At 42.4% G+C, this 19,444-nt stretch overlaps 1 long non-coding RNA gene across 1 annotated transcript in view; it reads left to right on the top strand.

The window, feature by feature from the left end:
* LOC146260859 (uncharacterized) overlaps positions 1-15,608 on the top strand; it is a 28,867-nt gene extending 13,259 nt beyond the window's left edge. The window contains exons 6-8 of the long non-coding RNA XR_014724751.1: positions 12,977-13,110; positions 13,348-13,437; positions 15,015-15,608. This is a non-coding gene — a long non-coding RNA (uncharacterized LOC146260859). The remainder of the gene's footprint in view (positions 1-12,976; positions 13,111-13,347; positions 13,438-15,014) is intronic.
* Positions 15,609-19,444: the final 3,836 nt, after the last annotated feature.

Genomic DNA, 19,444 nt, shown 5'->3' with positions numbered 1-19,444 from the left:
TATGTCAGACTAGAGTCCATGTGACATTCTTAATTCAAGACTAATTTTACTGTAAACATGAGTAATTAGTATTAGCCTCAGGAAACAATTGTCTGCTGCAGTCATAAATACAGACTCTTTAAATAACTCAGTTAACCTAAAGCAAGAAGAGTCAAGCATGTAGAAATATGTTCTATAGGGAGGATGTATTGCTCCATGTGAAGATATGGGAGGGAGACCTGTCAGTTGGAATGTTAACCAGTCCTTCATGACCTCTTAGACGCAAAACACGCTGTGATGAGTGTGGTGTGATCTCCCCTGATATGGCCTTATATATCCTTATAGAGCATATTCCCTAAAAACAACTGAGTTTTGACTTGGTGATAGGTTATTTAGACGTAGAGCCTAGGTTCACGCTATAACAGGCTCTGCTTATTTTAGGCATCAAGGGTAGACCTCGCCATTCTGAGACACTCTAATTGAAAACATCAGTTTGCAACATTTACAAGGACGCTGTAAAACATACTCCCCTGTGCTGTATTAAGTCACTGCACCTCCATGTATCCACAACATACATCATCACACCTCTCACCGTCAGGGTTTGTATGAGAAAGCAATCCGCAATCGTAAGCTATTCAGACCACTTTTACCACTTTATTTATGTCCTCGGTGCAGTGAAGCATACAGCAAAGGCTTCTTTGAAGGGAACTGCCACAGGTCAGATTTCTAAGCTGCAAAATATTGCCCGAGATCGAGTCCACCATCGGCATTTAGGCCATGTCCCTGGTGAAAATGCTCTCACCCAGGAAGATTAGGTAATACATGATATCATAGCTGTGAACTGCAGGTGGGGGCTGCTAGACTAAAAGGACATTTTGCATGCAGGTGGCTTGTTTCAAACCAAACATTTACAAGAGTACAACTATGAAAGTTCACCAAGGAAAAATAGCTGTGTTACAAAGGTTAGTTATTGTAGAGGAACTTCATTCCTCTCACAATTCCAAACTGATCATTAGGTATTTATGAAACTTAACAAATAAATACATATTAAGTAGTATATGTTTTTCCATTTAGTGTGACTTTTTTGTAACATTGGGAACCTAAAGGAAAGTGGCAGTGTTGAACAGCAATACGTAGTATCAATCTCAAAACCACCCACCATCCCTCTCTCCTCTCCTCGGCACCGCAACCCCGTGTTTGCTTACAATCCCCACTGGTTCAGGAAACTCTAAGAGTGGGAATGTTTTCAAGCCATGACAAAATGTGTTTGGCTTGGATGAAGCAAGCATTCTATAATTTACACTATGAGATGATAGGTTGTTCTCAAAGTTCCCCCCCCCCATCAGAAGTAAAATATAATTTAAATATGCTGACATGAACACTGGTTTTCTCACTGCTTAATTGTAAATTAATTCTATGGACAACCAAAAGTGTGTTTGGTTGTATACATGCTAATGTGACAATGACAAAGGTGTATTACATTGTGTTTTATATGCATTCATTTTTACAAGCAGCTGATGGAGACAGATGAAAACAGGACCGCCCGTGTCCAACCTTGGAACAGACACAGTAAATGATTGTGTAACAGGAAACAAAGAGCTCACAAGTGAAAGGTTTGCCGACATCAGCGGCTTCATCAACGAGCGATCTCAAAGAAACCAGGAGCTAAACGGCCTCTCGTGTTCAAGAGGAAAATGGCTTTGAAATGCAGATTTGGAGCATATCGACTGTCACCTGTTCAGAGCACTCCAACTCCTGCTGCTGAAATGAGTCTTTTCAAGAGACACATTCGATATGTATCAGCTGCCAAAGCCAATTGGTTGCGATGGCTCTATTGTCCCTGTCTGCGTAGTAGAAGGTGTCAGCCCATATGAATACATGTGATTTCCTTTACTCCATCTTGCTTTGGGCAGACAGTTCAATGCCTCAACAAAGAGATGTCCATACCTTCTCAGGTTTACTTTCTGACACTGTAGTCTTACCCTGAAAGGATACTACTCACTATGAAAAGCTTCATATAACCACTTTGAATTCACAGTAGGCTATACACTTTTCCTCACACCTCACTCAGACACCATTGCCTTATCTCAGATAATTGAGAGTATTATTTCAGTGCGGCACTATTACTGTTTAGCCCTTTTTTTGCCATAATTCAAACTGAAATACTTGGAGCGATTTGACACAATTACACCCTCTCTTCCTTCTGCATTTATATCCCATTGGAAATTGCTCATTAGAGTGAGCTTTGCCTTTTAGATAACTTATAATGAGGATGAAATGTTTTACGTTCGGAGCACACCGACGGTTCAAACAGGCCTACTTCAGGCTAATTAGAGATACATTCAACTTACATACACATTCAAATGCTTTATCTTTAAGATAGGTCACACACTTCTTTAAGACAAAACTCACTTCCATTATGTCCATGCTATTAATAGATATTATTGATGCCAAAACAGACTATAGTATTATATATGTGCATGAACTGCACCCTCCCCCACCCCCCTCCCCACACTGTTATTGAATAAGTTCATACTTTTATGAAACACAATCTGTCTAATTGGTACACTATTCAGATGAATACAATAATGATCTATCCCTGAGATTTGACTTCACACGTTTTAGCTTTCCACTTGACTAAGTCCTAGGTGTCTTTAGTGGACGCCAGCTTGTTCCAGTTAATATGGGCAGTGAACCCAGAGTTCTACCTGACTGTCTGGGACAATAGCCAGTTTCCTTTCCCATAATGCTGTCCCCCCTCTCAGAGGCACAGCGCCTATAAAACTGTCAGTGAGCATGTAGGCCACGTCACCTTTGCCATGGTTTCACACACAAAGCCACCTTAACTCACTCACGTACAGACACACGCACACACACACACAGGCACACACACACACACACACACACACACACACACTTAAATCATGCCATAAATACACTTAAATCATGACATACACTTCAGCCAAAATACATACAACAAAATGCATTGACAATCACAAGGTCCCTGCTGCACACAAACAGATCCTTTCGAGGGTAGAGTAACATTCATGTTTAAACATTGTCATTTCCTCTCCTCGGCTAACAAGAAGGACCAACATTCACAAATGTATGCCATCCAAATGTAAATAAATGTATTTGTGCTCAGACTCAGGAATTAATTAAACAAACACAATGCTATCATTCTGTCAGAATACCAGCCATCGGTGAGATAGATGAAGTGATGAGCTCGATTTTTTTCTGTCATTTACTCCTGGCCTTCCCAGGCCTCTGAACGTTCTACTCTGGTGGATGAAGTAGGAGGAGGCCTGCCGTCCAGGCAGAGGACGTGGGCCAACGGCTTCTGGCCTGACAGGGGGATTATAGAAAACAGATGACTTACGCTTCTAATTTGTGAGCTTAAATTGCAAACAGAATTTCAGGAGTTGAGGAGAGTAATAAATGGCAATAGCACGAGCCACACACAGCCAAATCAGCATGCGGTGCTCGCAGGTTCAACTAAACTAGAACAGACAGGTTATGATGGTCTTGTACGTTACAGCGTAGAGAGTCTTAAATTACCTACACTGTGGAAGGGTCAGACGTCGCAGGGAAGGAGACACTGGAAAGGACGGAGAAAACCGACTCCCAGTTTGAACATGATGAGCTCATTATCACAACATCGCTAAACACACGGGTACAACTCGGCCTCTGGATTTCGGGCCAAACAATAAACATGTTGAACATGCCTAATTGAAGCAGCACCATAAGCTGTTGTGTGGTCGTAGGTTCTGCTTTGGGTCGCACCTAAACCGATTAAGGTCTGCTGGGACAAAAGGTCAGTTGGGACATAATGACTGAGCCGTGACATGTTTTGCGTCAAGGTAAAAAAAAAAAAAGCCTACTCAGCAGCACATAAAAACGTACACCTGTTAGCAATTACCCGTTCCGAGGTCTTCTAGGTATGGAGAGGAATATCTGGTTGCTAAAGCCTTGAGGAATGTGTGAATCTGGCGTTGGGACTTCAGCTTCGGGTCTCCCAGTGAACGCAGGGAGGCCAGGAGGCCACAGAAGTACGGAGCGGAAATACTCTCCGGCAGGACAGCTGGCGAGCAAGTGCCACCTGGCACCTGTTCTGGCACTACTGGTGTGTGTGCGTGGGGGGGGGGGGGGGTTACAATGTTAGCCTTGTGGCGCTGAGCTCCCAGGATACACTGCAGGATTAGCTTGCTCCGTCTGAATTCACAGCTCCGGGAGGACCAGACACACAAGTGTGGAGAGAGGGAGAGGGAGAGAGAGAGAGAGAGAAAAAAAAGTGACCTTATTGCTTAAAAATGCAGGGGCTCCAGAATGAGGGCTGGGGAGGCTGTGACAGGCCACGTCGCTGACGGGGAGCCAAACCCAGAGAGGGTTGAGAGAGCCGCCCATGTGTTGTCAGACTGTGAATGGCTGGATGGGCTTGACACTCATTTCCATTGTACCAAGCAAATGACATTCCATCAAGCTTGGTATCAGATGTGACACGTTGATGGTTGTGGAAAGAGACAAAGACTCTCTACGAATTCTAAGTGTTGCTTCTCACCAGGTTAAAAAAAGGGGATCCACATATCTAGTCACATTCAAATAAATATACTTTTTGAATAAAAAATGATGTACCCTTTTCATCCTTTACAAAACTGAAATACTCTAAGTACTTAATTTTTACTCACCATGTTAGTTCCTGAAATATATGCACACACCCACACACACAAACACACACATCCACAGACCAAAACTGAGAGTGAGAATGTAATTTACTAAAGTGCCACACTTTATAAAGTATATGTTGGGAGGGCTGTCTGATAGACAATGTTAGTGGTGGATCCTTGATAAAAGTCAAAACACTGAAACAAATATCATAATACCTTGTTTTGCAGATGTATTCTAGTATTACACCAACACAAAACATCACTCTCCTTGTGAAGAGGGATATACAACACCACTTCAAAGCTATCCTTATCTTTCCTTGAGACAGACAGGGAAAATAATTGAATGTAAATGTAAATACAAGTATAACCAAAGGTCAAATGTAAGTGTCTTGATATTTACTTTACAACGCAAAATAAATGCTACTATGATAACAAATACAAATAAAATTCTTATTGGATTAGGATGCAGTAAGTAAAAATGCCTTTGAAGCCTTGTATATTTGTCTACAAAGAGGTATGTCAACATTCACCATAGTCACTGGAAAGGGATACTGCCAGTGTTGAAGCACATAGGACTCAAAAAGGTACATTTCTGAGTCATCACGTACTCCAGGGTCACTGGGCAGACAACACGGCTCAGTCTCTGTGGTTAATTGTGCAAAAGTTGGCGGACAAACTCTATGGTGGTCCACACTGTACTTGACACTGGGGGTGAAGTGGGCTGCCGGCTCAACTTAGTCCATTTAACAGCAGAGTTGAAGTGTTTACAATCAGTGTGTCTGTCGTTCCATTGTCTCATAATGAGGACAGAGAATCACCTGGTGAGGGGAAAAGGGGGCCCAAAGAGGAAAGCCTTTGTCTGTACCAGAGACCTTCCTTGTCGCCTTCCCAGGATAGGGTATTTTTTCTCCAGTTAAACCCCCTCAGTCATTAGTTGGCTACAGTGGGGAAACGTGAGGCCCTTTGCGGGACCTGAGCCTTTTCAAATACGAGCACGCCTTTTGTTTTTGCACCCTGTCAAAAACGGTCACCTAATTAAACCTGATATCTCTGGTCCAAGAAAAACGATTTGTTAATGGCTCTTTCGGAATTTACTTAATGAGTTTAGATGCCCATTGTGCAGCGGCAGCTCCTGTAAGACAGTGTTTTTGAACAGAAAAAAAAAAATGAGGGCGAAGATTGAGCAATGGGAGCAGTGAGCTGACATGACTGTGGGCTAAATAGGCAAGGTGTAGCATGAGCAGAGGGGGCTATGGAATCAAGGCAGGTCATTAATGCGTAACAAAAGAGAAGCATACCCAGGGGCCGGGGTCCAGACTGCCCTTGCATTGTGCAGTGTAGCGGACATTTCAGGAGCTATCTACACAACACCTTGATCACATCAAGTAGCTGACACCATTTTCTTCAGCAAACTCCAGCGGCTTGTTTTGGGGGCCATATCTGTCTTTTCCCTCTCCCCCCATTCTTGCTTTTGTTCATGTCTCAAGGCCTCTGCCTCCCTTTCTTCTCGGGTCTACGGAGAGGGAACAAGCTTGTTAGCTAGCATGGATATTTTGACTGCAGATACACGTTGGCCACTTGCCTATGGAAACAGTGTCAAAGCACAACCTGGCTTAATTGTCACATCTGCAGTCCTGGGAGAGGTCTTTGGTGAGGTTCAGCCTGATAAATATCAAAAGATCCTCTCATCTCTTTCTTTTTCTTTATCCCTCCTTTTTCCAGTGGAGGAAACTTGTAAATTAATCTTAGTGTCAAAACAAGTCTTTTTCTTGCTTTGGATTCTCTAGTTATGTTTCTGTCCCAGAAGTTTTCATCAAAGGACAGCAATGTCAGAAACATTGTATAAGACCATCCTTGCAATTTATAGATTTGATGTTTATTGAGGTTTGCAGGCCTCAGTTTATCTAATGAGAGTCCGAATCTAAGCTTCAGATAAACAAACAACACCAAAAAATGAAGGTTCTGGTTCAGGACAACATGTTGCACTGTGGCAAGTTAAAAGGGAATGACAATGCAGACTCTGTAAATTTAGGTAATTTAAGGATACACTAACATTTGTAGTGTCATGAACACAAATGTGTTGTGTTCCACACATTTAAACACACACCAAATGTCTGTGCTCCGGTTCTTTTGTTCCCCCATCAATGCTAGGAATGCAAGGAGTTCCAGTAAGATAAAATACAATTTGAGAGTAGGTATTCTATTGATGGATATTGTTAGAAAAAAGTGCAAATATTTACAAATAATACCATACAACTACATATATCAATGACTAGAGTACAAATATTTTTGTTACATAGGAGTTGCTTTATAATGAAATAAGTACATTAAATAGCATTAAGTGTTTGTGGTATAGGTTTTCACAAAAAAAAGAAGTCTAAGAAGGCACCTTGATGGGAAAGGGTGTAAGGGTTAAGTGGATGATGTAATGGAGCAGTTTAAGGTTGAGTTACTTAAACACGATCAATGTAAAGCAACCAATCTTGCCCATACACTCGTATTATAACTTGTACTGCTAAAGACAATGAATAGTAACAATACAGGAGTTACTCTGTAACTACGATGTTGTCTCTACATGTATTGCTATGTAGTTACATGGTGGTCAATGTTACCTTAATGTAAGATATTGCTATGTTGTTTTCTCTGAAACATAGAGAGATTCTAGAAATTACATCTCTTAACGCCACATCTTCAATTTAGAATTATTTGTGTATCACATACAGTATAAACATTAATCAGGCATCTACCATGGACGTTCAAATTAGATGCACAGCCCAATTATTGTCTGTTATAAAAGGACAGAGTTAACAGTTTGAGCCGTTTGCCCACTACCCTTTCAAAGCACACTTGGTCACTTGTTAGGTTTCACCTCCAAAGCCGAGAGACACAGTTTTCACACAGACGACGGTGCTACTGAGAAATGCCATGGACGAAAGGCAGATGGTTGAATGGTTTCTCCAATTAATGAAGGAGAGGAATGAACATTGAAGAGGGAAGAGTGGAGAGAGGTGGGTGGAAGAAGGCTGGAGTGGGTGAGAGCGCACGGCTGGGATTTTTATAACCCCACTCTTGTTCGTGCCCTTGCCTTACTTAAACCAGTTAGGCCTGTTACATTAGCCATTGGAATGGTTTATGTACTTGTACCAATTCAATTATTTGTTTCTCCGACTCAGCTGTGGAGGAAGCCAAGGAAGGCACTCACATAAATTCTAGCTGTTAATTTCCAAGTAATGCAGTGGCCGTGATCATTTAAGACAGGACAATTGATACCGCTGTCAGGAGAGAGCCCTCTCTAAAGGATGTTTTTACAGAACATCATGGTGACACTTTGCTCAGATGAATGTCCAGGAAGGCTTTTGATTAATGTAATGTAATAAAAGAAATGGGGGCTAAAATGCCTCCGCACGTCTTGTTAAGAATATTTGATTCATCATATGAAATTCCAAACGGTTCTTTCCCTTCCCTCGCAGAGGACCTTTCTATCATTTTTTTGTCATCAATCAATATATGCGACACTGACAACACTTAAAGTCCCTCGCACACTCCCTCCCGCTCCCTACCGCATTTTATGGCTCTCATTGTCAGGCTTTCGTAGACATGTATTTCCATGTCATCTTTCTGAGGTGTCAGGGACGTGGTGGGATCGTGAGCGAAAAGTAATGTCACTTCATTTATGTCACTGGGAGCCAGAGATGAGCAGTGGGCAGTCATGCACTCACAAATAGAGCAGAGGCGTAAGCTTACTGAATACAACATTAAACAAACATATTATTTAGGCTGCAGCCACTTTGCTCTCTTATTTGACCTTCCTGTCATCCCGTTGACAGTATTTTGACATGTTTTTTGTGCCTCATCGATCTTTACTGTATCACTCTGACATGAAGAAATCCAAAATCCAAATATTAATAAAAAAGCTGAAGCCTGCGAATGTTTTTATTTTATTTGATATCACTGACTTTACATGCCACAGATCTACTCCAAGCAGGACTGAATCTGCATTTCTGCATTTCTTGAGATTTGTACTAAATTCATTTCATGGCTCTGTCAAAAAGTACAACTTGGACCTCGCTTCTTTGGTGCTATCATAACCTGACCTGCAAGTCAGAGCTTTTTACACCTGAGTGACTTTTAAACATGATCATGTTAATGTATTATCTTACCTGTTTAATGGCTAACAAGGTCAAAGTCTTCCGCAGCTTCGTCTGATTGATGCTTACCATGTTGCAACTCACCTGAATCTGTGAATTGTTCAACGGGGCCTGGTGTACCTTTGCTGTGGTTACACATTGGTGAGCAGACTCTTTCTTTATCTCAGGTGAGTTTGTTAAAATGTCCTTAACCCCATCAGAGAGCTGAGACATCCTTTGAAACAAAAAGTTCATGGTGCACTCACTTTCTCTCCAGGAGCTTAACCATGCACGGACACTGAATCGGATTCCTAAGAAGGTCCATGAAAACAATTATTAAAACAGAAAACCTCTCCAGTGTCAGTCTGAAGTCAAAAGGGAAAAGCCTAAGTTGTTTTTTTGTCTTTTTTCTAGAGTGTATGAGTACTGCTCTGCATTTCAGATATTGATGATTAACCATCTGCACCTTCATTTAGAGGTAGCAATACTCTATTTGATTAACAACATGCATATGTATTTGTGATGACACCTTGCTGTAATCTGCTTCAGGAGGCTTATCAGCAAATTGATATTATCAATTGTAATGTTGGCAAATACCATGGTCGATCTTGTCGTGAATGTTTATCTACACCAACACACCCCCACCTGCTAAGAGGTGCCACGCTTTAATGAAATTGTTTGAATATCCAGGCTGGTTGCTAAGGAACAGTGTTTTCTTCCAGGGGATGTAATGCTTGCAGATTTCTGTCATCAAATAATGATTAGAGATGTGCCCACCTCAAGGTGTTCAGAGCACTGAAGGGTGTATTCAGCCCCAGATTTACAAACAGCTCAGACAGGGTAAAATGAGCCTTTGTGTGAGACTCTGGCACCAGTTTCCACTCCTGTGGCACTTTAAAAGGAAACGTGATGGTTTCTCAGCAAACCAAGTGTTTGTTATACCTCTGATGGCTTCATGTTGTAATGTGATTGGCAATGCTTGATGTTTACATTTCTGAAGGAATAACTAGCAGATTATTTGCAGTTTTAAGGAATTATGCGGTCAGAAAATCTCTTCTGTTCCGTCGACAAGGTGGCTATGTACAGTTGCAATAACACCTATTCCTAGCGATTATAGAATTGTCACAGTGAACTTCAGATAGGTCTCTTTTCATCTCTCTTTGATGTTTGATTTAAACTCTCCCTCTCTCCATTTCATATTTTACATACAACTTTGCATGTTTGAGACACCGACTCATATCACCAACGCGGATAAATGGTTTGACATCAGGTATTCAAGACAGAGTAGATAAATAATAGACCCCTGTAGGAAGACATCAGGCAACATGAGGCGTCATGCTTTCTGCAGACACATGAAACGCTTCAAATGATACCCAAACACCTACTGTAGCATTTTAATTGATACGGTGTATCCTTGCTGAACATTCAGTCTGCTAGCTTCTTGTGCCTCTTGCATCGAATTGATGGTTGCCCCCTGACTGTAGGCGAGCATCTGGACAATGGCATACGGTCACCACCGTCTCTCCACAGGATCTCAGAGTGAGATTCAATCAGAATGAGGCAGGAGGGCCACAGACTGCATAGATCCAAAGCGCTGATCCATGGGTTTACCCTGCCTCCTGCGACCCCCCCCCCCCCACCACCACCACCACCTCCCTAAAATGTGACGCCTTTGAAGGTACTGTTATTGGTCCATTCACCACTGGTTTAGATCAATTTTTGGCTGTTAATGGACAATAATTGAAGTTCTAGAACCTCCACCACACGGCTTCATAGAAAGAGAACTGTGAAGAATGTGTTTAATTCAAGCTCTGACTAACAGTAGCAGGACCTAAATTGACATCTCTGTACTCTCAGAGTAAAGACATTTTCTCACTTAGGCTTAGAGGCACACTGCTGGTAATTACAAATTCCATGGAATAGAAGCTTCCGCGGGTAGCTGAACTGCAGACGCATCAAGAGTCATGCAGAAATGGCTCCACTTGTATGCATTAATGCCCATATCAATTGAATGGTGTTTAAGTACTGTGAAAGGAGCCAGTGTCAGACATGGGGCCCAGCAACACACAGAGCATATGGTCAGCACATCTTGTGATCTGCATCTCTAATGTGGACGGAGGGAGAATGTTAACTGTGAAAAATAAATGTCATCATGGGCCTTTCATTTGAGATGTTCTTTCAGATAAGAATTCTATGGTAGACTCAGCAACTCAAATCAATTGGCACAATTAGAGCCCGAGGCCATTACATTGTGCACACTCCACCACATTCGTTACACAGAGTGTCCTTCCCTCGTTGAGTGCAGGAAGGCATTTCAGTGACTCAATGGGGTGAGGAAACTCAAAAGACACTCTGATCTGAGCAAATACATTCCTGACTGGAGGTAAATCACATGTTAACCTAAGCCTAGTCATACACCAGTGCAGGCTCAGCTTACTGTCTCAAACAATACCTTACAGCATGAAGGACCTCATTGTTACCCAAAATAGCACAGCAATCGTATCAGATAGCAGTAAATCGAGCGGTGAGCAGGTTGTGAGGTTGTCTGGGTGTGTGCTGGCGTAGCGAGTGACTCATCAGGACAACTTCACAGGAACGAGGGGTTGTTGTGTATCCTGGAAAGTGGGTGTCACATGGTGGCTGACACATAGACCCGGTCTAGTGGCAGATTTCACACACCTGTTCGCCAGAGAGAGATTTTGCAACAAGAGGAGGGAGGGAGGGAGGGAGAGAGAGAGAGAGAGAGAGAGAGAGAGAGAGAGAGAGAGAGAGAGAGAGAGAGAGAGAGAGAGAGAGAGAGAGGAAGAGATGACCACTCTTCGATAAAAGGGACTAACCACAGCTGCACTCGTGGTTTAACAGATACAGGAGACAGATCCTGATTATGCAACTTTAGTGTAACACTTGGTATGGTGAGTGGGTAGAAGGAGGGGGAGAGGGAGAGAGAGAGAGAGAGAGAGAGAGAGAGAGAGAGAGAGAGAGAGAGAGAGAGAGAGAGAGAGAGAGAGAGAGAGAGAGACAGCGAGAGAGAGAGAGAGACAGCGAGAGAGAGAGAGAGAGAGAGAGAGAGAGAGAGAGAGAGAGAGAGAGAGAGAGACAGAGAGACAGAGAGAGAGAGAGAGAGAGAGAGAGAGAGAGAGAGAGAGAGAGAGAGAGAGAGAGAGAGAGAGACCACATCAGATCACCACATTTCCATATTGACAAAAAATATATCTATCAGTTAACATGAACACATATGGAGAACTGTTCTGGAATGTAGTATTAGTTAAATACTGTGCTGGAATGTAGTATTAGTTAAATAAAACAAAGCCAATGGACAGGGTTACACATTTATGATATAGCTTTAGTGAGAAATACTCATGGACATACTGTTCTTTGTAAATGTAAACCAATCTTCATTAGCAGAGCACAATTCAGCCAATGCTGTATTATTTGCATTTAACTCACACAAATTAACGAGATGCCATCTACAGTTCGTCTGTGAGGATTGATATACTGCAATTACTGCAATTCATGTTTATCCTCTCTATATCATTTTTCCCCCTAAAAAGACGAGTGACTGTCGGGGCTTTGCGTTGTGGAATACAATTATGATGTGGCAAGATTTGCCAGGGTTTCAATCTTAAAGGACTCCTCTGAGCTTCAGCTAACAGGCTGGCTTGGCACACTTAGGTCGACTCCACGCCCCAGACTTCCTCACCTAAATTAACATCAGACAGACCCAGATTACAGTTAATTGAGAGGTTTGCACACAGGCCAGGTCTCCTCTAAATACTGTTCTGAAACCCTTGGATGAAACCATCAAGTAGGATTGCCTGGTGTTACACCATTCGCAGTTCACAACAGATCACAACACTAGGTGCAGTCAGAGAAAGGAGAGGGAACACATGCCAGACCTTGGAATGATGAAACAGAGCTTTCACACAGCAAGCAGTCCTAACAGGCTCATACTGTATGTGCAAAATGAGGAGGAGGACTTAACTGGCACAAGTAGCTGCTCACGACACTCTCTCTTTCTCTCTCTCTTTCTCTGTCTCTTTCTCTCTCGCTCTCTCTCTCTCTCTCTGTCTTTCTCTCTCTCTCTCTCTCTCTCTCTCTCTCTCTCTCTCTCTCTCTCTCTCTCTCTCTCTCTCTCTCTCTCTCTCTCTCTGTCTCTCGCTCTGTTACTGTGAACAATCAGGTGTAACATTGTGTGTCTCTTCACAGATCTACTCATTGAAAAACGTGGAAAAAAAACAACTTGGTGGTCAGCCCCTGACAGATGAGCTCCCCCAGTGTGCTGGAGGGGGATGACGTGCAGTCATACGCACGCACAGACGGACAGACTGACAGGGGTACAGGTGAGGAAGGGCCGCGCTGGCGGGCAGTTTAGGGGAGCCGCGCTGTCAAAAGGGTAATAATTAATGATCAAATGTTAATGGTGACGGCAGGGCTGCCGGGCCTGCTCATGCCATTAATTCAGCTCAGTGGAGCCAGGCTAGCTCAGGACCTGCCGCAGCTGTCACCGCGCTTGCTTAATTATCCCTTCGCCCGCGGCCTGGGATGGCTCCCCTGCTCTCCCTCCCTCTCCACTGCAGGACAGTACGGCGGCAGTCAAGCAGTAACGGGAAGGGCACGCCGTTTCCGGGGTGCTGCCAAGCTCCCGGCGTTGGCGGAGGGCAGTGTGGGTGAGTGAGAGCGGCCCGTTTTATGGCGTCTCAATGAATGTTGTCACCGATGGACTCGGGTCTTGGGGTATCATGTGAGGGATAGCATATGTCCTCATTTGGGTAAAAATGTGGATAAATTAGACGTCTATGCTACAAAGCGTCAGCTTGATTTCACACTGTTTTGACTAGCTGAAAAAAAACAGAAACAGCTAGAATGTACATTCTCCTCTTTCTCCATTATGTCGATGGCGGAAAAGCACCACATGGATTCCCAGTCTAAGATTAGAACAGAGGTAACGTCAGCCCAAGACTGAGACGCCATGCGTCCTTGGCTAGCACACACTCACATCTAATATTTACTAGTGTCAGATATCTCAACCTGTCTACTTTGAATGAGAGGAAAGTTTACCTGCACGTCTCAGTGCCGCATACTTTCGAGGGCAGGCTTGCACGCTAACCAATAACCTTTAATATTTCATCCTGCTTGGGTGATGTTTAGAGAGTCTCTTCGCTCAAAGTTGAGCGCAACGCACGGAGGGAAATACATCCACTCTCTCTAGCCTGGAGGATTATTTCCGTACCTGTTCAAACATGCTCCCGTGAATAATTCATCCTGTTGAGCCAAGCTGCCTTGTACTGTGTGCACACCCCCATGCTTTTACCTCGGCCCGTGAAAATGTACCTAGCCCCGTGGACAAAACGGGGACGCATCAAAGTACTGATGTCTGCCTCAGGGAGGGAAAACAACATTGCTTGTGGGGGGGAAGAAAAAAAACACGCACAACAAATGCACCACTCTTGTAACCTGTGTTGCACATAGTGGGCTGTGATTTGTATGAATTATAAATATGGCGTACTCTCAGAAAGTGGATCATTCAAAGTTCTACCTGTTGCGTGGCCAGAGTTAGCTTGATATGACCCACATGAGTACGTGCTCCTAAAGAACACCTGATATGTTGAGTGAAACGTTTCAGGTGAGATTTGAGTTTTAACTGAGGAAGAAGAGTCTTAGCTCACATTGGTAGTCTTCCCTCTTTCTTCTTCCTCTTTACAGTCCCTTTTCGTGGACAATAGGATGTCCCCTAATTGCAAATGAGAAGTGATTCTTTAATGACTATGGTGTGGGCCTCTTCAATTTGGAATAATCAGGAAAGAGTGTCTTGAGATGAAAGATTATCAAAGGAGCTCAGTGCGATAGCTCACAAATTAACACTATCAAATGCTCTCAATGTTCAGTTATCTGCAAGGTTGCATGATAATTACATCTAAGAAGGAGCAGAACTTTTTTTTCTTTCTTCCTAAATTCACATTATCATGATTAGAACTAGTTTATCTCAATGGATCATTTCATTTTTTAAACAGCTACAACTAGTTAAATTAATACCAATGTAATGTTAGAGTATAGATCATTGTAGAACATTGGTACGATGTAGTGTGGCACAATGTCTGATGTCTAAGGTCCAGAGACAAACCAACCCAAAAAAATAAAATAATTAAAAAAAAACTTTACACAAAAAGGGGAAAAAAATACAATCTTTAATGATGTTCTGCACTTTGAAGCCTTGATTTTCCTGCATTTTTTATTTGTCTCGCAGGCACAGACTGTATGCCGCCTTTCGACACAACTGAAGATCCTTTCAGATGGTACTGGTCACTACCCGGTACAGGTCCAGTGTAAAATGTCAGATACATGAGGAGTGAAAACTGGCACATTCAGCTAACTGAACTTTGAACTGACTGTGACCTGAATGTGGCTTAATCAAGGGCCCTCTACAGTAAGGAACAGCATCTATTATCATAAACCTTCCATTTAGGTAATGGACATGGCTGTCACATTTTACAACTACGGGATAAAGGCTGGCTCTTTGAGAAGTTACCTGTCCAAACTTTACTGCATTGTATTTTTTCCTAAATCTTTAACAGTTGTACATCTCAACTTGCAACATTGTAAAAACAAAAGTATGCTATAATTGTTTGTTTCTCTACAAATATAGTGCCGTATATAATTAGCGCCAATTTGTTATAACATAAACTTAAACATGATCTGATATAATAATTTCTGGGAATCCTATTCAATATGCATGATTGTAAGTCTATACTATCAAAGGCAGGAACCCCACTGTGATACATATCCCATTTAGGTGTCAATGAGTACAGTGTGGTGGTCCTCCAAGGATGGATAAAGAAAAACAGGCAACCTTTTCTTTCCTATTTTTTCTCTCCTGTGTCGCACTCCCACTGCATGCAGGTCTCTATCCCCCCCCCCCCCCCCCCCCCCCTCCGCCTGCACTGGGGGCAGCTTTCTGCATCAGAAGAATTCTTGGCAAATTAATGCACTACCTCTTGGGCTAATTAAATTAGAGGGGATCAAAACTACAGAGCGGCTTTTGTGGTGGACACAATGTTGTGCTTCATGCGTCTTTGCTCAGGGTGGAATTTCTGCCATTTAGCCCGCTTTTGCCTGCAGCTGCATTCTGGACTTTCTTACACAGTCAAGTTTCCTAATTTGCTTGAATGAGAAATAATTATTAACTGATAATAAGAGAAGGAGTACTGAGAGCTGCAGGCAAGGATGAGTGGAAAGGGTGAATTCTGCAGCACCTGAAGCACATGCAATTTTTATTCATTCCTGCCTAAAACGAAGCATTCAGGAGTAAAATTGCTGTGAAAATGACAAGAAGAATTATGGTTGTAATTCTTCTTCTTGGGAAATGTGTGCAGTTTTGTTTCAGCTATAACTGGATAATATTACTAACAAGTAACCACATACTTCCGGACCTTTAAGACTTGATCTTTCATGGTTGGAGTCGAGAGGGTGGGAGTATTTCACAATGATTATGTAAGAAAATCAATATGGATTTAGAAAATATTAAATAGACAGCCGGCGGAACAAAACTGATGTAATAAAGAGAATCGAAAAGGTAGCTGGTTGATAGTTAAGAGAGAAGTTTGGCCGGAATCAAGTTAAAGCTTAACTTAAATGCCATTGCGAGCAGCCATTGTGAATGCAACACACTACAGATAGTCACACATTATGACCAATTTTCGCCAGACTTAATCAATTGAATGAAGTTGCCTTCAAGTGGCTGCAAGGCAAATGTCTGGGAAAGAGAGAAAGAAAAAAACTGATTTGGATCAGCATCGAAAGTCCTGTGCATGTTTTGCATGCCTTCAGGAAATCTCTTAGATGTCTGAGAAAGCCCCTCCTCCGACAAGGCTCAGGCCGTGTTGAGAGGTTTGTGCCAAAGGATTAAGAATTAATTCAGTCATCAAAGCTTCTTACCTTGTCATTAAGGTGGGTTCGCCTATTTAGAAACTGATAAAAAAGACATGCATTCTGTGTTCTGCCCTGCCTCCATAATTAGAACATGCCCAGTGTAATACAGTCCACCGCAACACACAAAGGTCTCAATATTCAGATACCCCTAGTTAGGCTAAACTTCCAGAGGGGAGGCATCCTGAGAAACAAGCCAAGAAACAAACGTGAAAGGTAAAAATGAGTGTTCTGTGTGTGGGTGTATGTATTATGTGTTCATTATTACAATCCTGCATACAGGGGGAATTTGAACCTGCAATACATATACATTGATCTGCAGTCAAATGCTCTACCACTGAACCATACACATCCCCGTCCAGTTTTCTTCTACTCACAGTTTTCGGGCAGAGATGTTGCCATTTAGATGTTGGAAAGCAGTCCTTTCTCCTGTTTGAGTTAATTTCATTAAATCAAGAGGTAAATGAGTATATATTTCCAAGGGTCATTCTCAAGTAAATCACTCTCCAGTATTCTCACTTCACATGCTATGGAGCCATTGACGTTTTTATTGGTCTGTGGCAAGGATCCTAGAAATTTACTATATTCACTTTACTAAATGCAACCAACCCATCATGATATAATTGACTTTCATGCAAACAAGGCAAAAACAATAATGCAATAGTCAACCTGATGTATAGCACACAACAATGGCCACAGACTGCAGTGGAATTGTTGTGTGTATAAAGGACACACACGGCCTTGTCTTTCATTAACGCCAGTGACTCCAACTCCTTCCCCATGAGGGGGCAAAGGTCCACACCACAACACCAAAGTATATTACAAAAACACACTCACCAGGTAGACCCATTGTTACGTTTACCTAAACTAATCTTCCACCACTAAATGCAAGACATTGTATAATATATATATATATATATATATATATATATATATATATATATATATATATATGATACATAATTCAAAGATTAATTTGAAATGTGAAAATGTGCCATAAGAGTGATACAGGCTTTACACAGTGAAATGGGCCTAATAAGCAGACAGCTGTCTAAATTGTAAACCGTGTTCTAATCCTGTGAGAATGAAGTCCTTCCTGTGTACCATGGCTTCTCTCGGTCAGTTCCCTACCCTGTTTAGATTTGTGAGCTTGATAAACCTAGACAGCCAACAGGTCTGTTATGAGTGGGAACAAAAACGGAGGGAGGGCAGATTTTCTCATAGCTAAAGTCAACTGGGAGATAATACCTCGCCTCTAATGGGGCTCAGTGCTGTATTATCTGCCCTCAGATATTTTTTGACTTCCTTTTTACTCATGTGGAAGGAGTTTGTTTAGACCCCTCGCTAACATGGCCCCCGACGCAAACCTATTTGGATTGTGTCAAACGTTTTCAGGTAGACGAGCAAACAAAATGGCCAACTTGATCAGGATATGAAATAAGCTCCCCCGTAAAGTAGTTATCCCTCTCTTCCCCCTTTTCCTACTTGTGCATAGAGAGATAAGCCTGATTTAGGCATTCCTGTGATAACACAGGGATGAGCAGAAGCCACAGTCAACCTAGGTCTGGTGATTATGGGCTGAATATGAGCTGACACTACGGTGAGAGAGCTGTTGGGTTGGCTGAGATTAAATAATGATTCCTGTTGGAATGAATTAAGGGGGCTTTTGCGAATGCTGCGGTGTGGCACACACCTCGGAAGCAAAATTGCTATTTGAAGTGATTACGAGGTCATTATACAGCGTAGAAGCTAATGACACCCATCTCAACTTGTCTATCACTTGGGCCCAGGCACGGCAGCAGCAGCAACAACACAAAAATCATACCCGTAGCTTTTTTTTTTTTTTCTCTCGACACATTGGTTTTACCATCAACTGTCCATGAAAAAACGTGACACATTCATTTCAATATCATAATTTTCACATCAAGAAAAATGTGCCAAAATATTTTCCTGTGAAAGCGAGTTCTATTTGTCAAATTCTCTTCAGTCTAATCTCTCAATATTGCGTTATGAATATTCGAATGTAAGGAGAGGGGGAAAGAGCATGGTGGAGCATTGAGATTTTTAATAAGCACAGTTTATCTTGGGGACGAAAAAAAACAAGCGGGCAGAGGGCTCTGTCTGCAGCACCCCTCACAGGTGATGGAATATGCACAAAAGACTGTAGCGCATAATGGCTACCCTGTTTTCTGAACAGATGGTGATGGGCCTGTTGCTAGGATAAGGCCTGAAGAATTTAGTTTTAATTCCAGATTATTTGCCTCACTGCCATGAATTTCCCTTGGTTTCCTCAGGCAGAAAAAAAAAGAAGGAAAGGGGGCCTGAGCCAGGTCAATAGAGGATTCTGGGAGTCTGTCTGTTCAGCTGCTGAAGATCACCTGGCCTTGGGAAGCAGGCAGGAAGGAAGATTTGGTTTGGCATGAGAGCTCGGCCTTTGATGCCTCAGATAGCAGAGAGAAAACAGCCAAGGCCCCACTATTACAAGTCTGTTGCCCTTCCAAATTAAGAAAAACATGTTCCTGAGGAGACGTTAGCCTCACTCTCTCATTTATAAAAACAAGTAGAGCAGATAGACACATGCGTGCAAGGTCACACACTGTGCTTGCGTACACGTGCATGTGCAGGAATACACATGACAATTCATGGACACACACATACAGTTTGACCCAAGACTAAGGGAAAGTGTTGGTGGTCCAAGAAATAAGTTATGCTTTATTTGATCAAAGATATAATTGTGTCTCTGTCCTTGAA

The sequence above is a fragment of the Hypomesus nipponensis genome, chromosome 12 (genome assembly GCF_054491055.1).
Source record: "Hypomesus nipponensis isolate SF chromosome 12, ASM5449105v1, whole genome shotgun sequence".
NCBI lineage: Eukaryota > Metazoa > Chordata > Actinopteri > Osmeriformes > Osmeridae > Hypomesus > Hypomesus nipponensis.
The sequence above is the reverse complement of the archived record's forward strand: the minus strand, read 5'-3'. Positions and strand labels throughout refer to the sequence as shown.